At 30.1% G+C, this 694-nt stretch overlaps 1 protein-coding gene across 1 annotated transcript in view; it reads left to right on the top strand.

Annotated features, from left to right (window-relative positions):
• LOC119582009 (bromodomain-containing protein 3-like) overlaps positions 1-694 on the top strand; it is a gene marked incomplete at its 5' end in the record, with an annotated part of 61922 nt that overhangs the window by 52168 nt on the left and 9060 nt on the right.

The raw sequence follows: 694 nt of genomic DNA, 5'->3' as shown, positions 1-694 counted from the left end.
CAAGAATTTTACTAGTGCTGTTTATAAACAAACTTAAATTCAAGATATACATTTTCTTTAAGCAAAAACAGAAAATTCAAGATGTCCAGTATGAGAATTGTCTTATAGATGATTAGATTTCTTGCAAGATGAGAAAGTAGTCAAACTCATCAGTAAGTCCTGTTATTGAATTCATACAATACATAGTATCAGTTGCACACATATTGGACAAACACACAACAATATACGCTGCAAATAAGAATAATTAGAGCTCTTTGCAGGTTCCATTTTTTTATAAGACAATTTAATAACTAAAAGAACATGAGAGAGAAGAATTCAGATGAAGCCATTTAAAACATAAATGAGGATCACCTTGAATATGTTCCACCATATTTTTAGTTACAATGGTATTCTTTCAGCTAATCAAAATGATCTTATATAAACTGGGGTCCCATGACAGAGGAAAGAAGTCCTGAGACATTGCAAAAGAAACATTCCTCTACTAATTTGTGTACTGGAAATAAGCAGGAACTAAATGTTTCTAAAACAATACTTAATATTGATCTTGGTATTGCACACAAAAAAGTAATGGCAATAGGAAAGAGTAACAACATATAAATACACACAGATATGATTATTAATATTCAGACAGTTAAAAACATACATATAAAACAGACAGAATTTCCAAAATGTTCTACCCTGTCTCTTTTTCGTG

Source organism: Penaeus monodon, chromosome 15 (assembly GCF_015228065.2).
Source record: "Penaeus monodon isolate SGIC_2016 chromosome 15, NSTDA_Pmon_1, whole genome shotgun sequence".
Taxonomy (NCBI): Eukaryota; Metazoa; Arthropoda; class Malacostraca; order Decapoda; family Penaeidae; genus Penaeus; species Penaeus monodon.
This window is presented reverse-complemented; position numbering and strand designations above follow the sequence as displayed.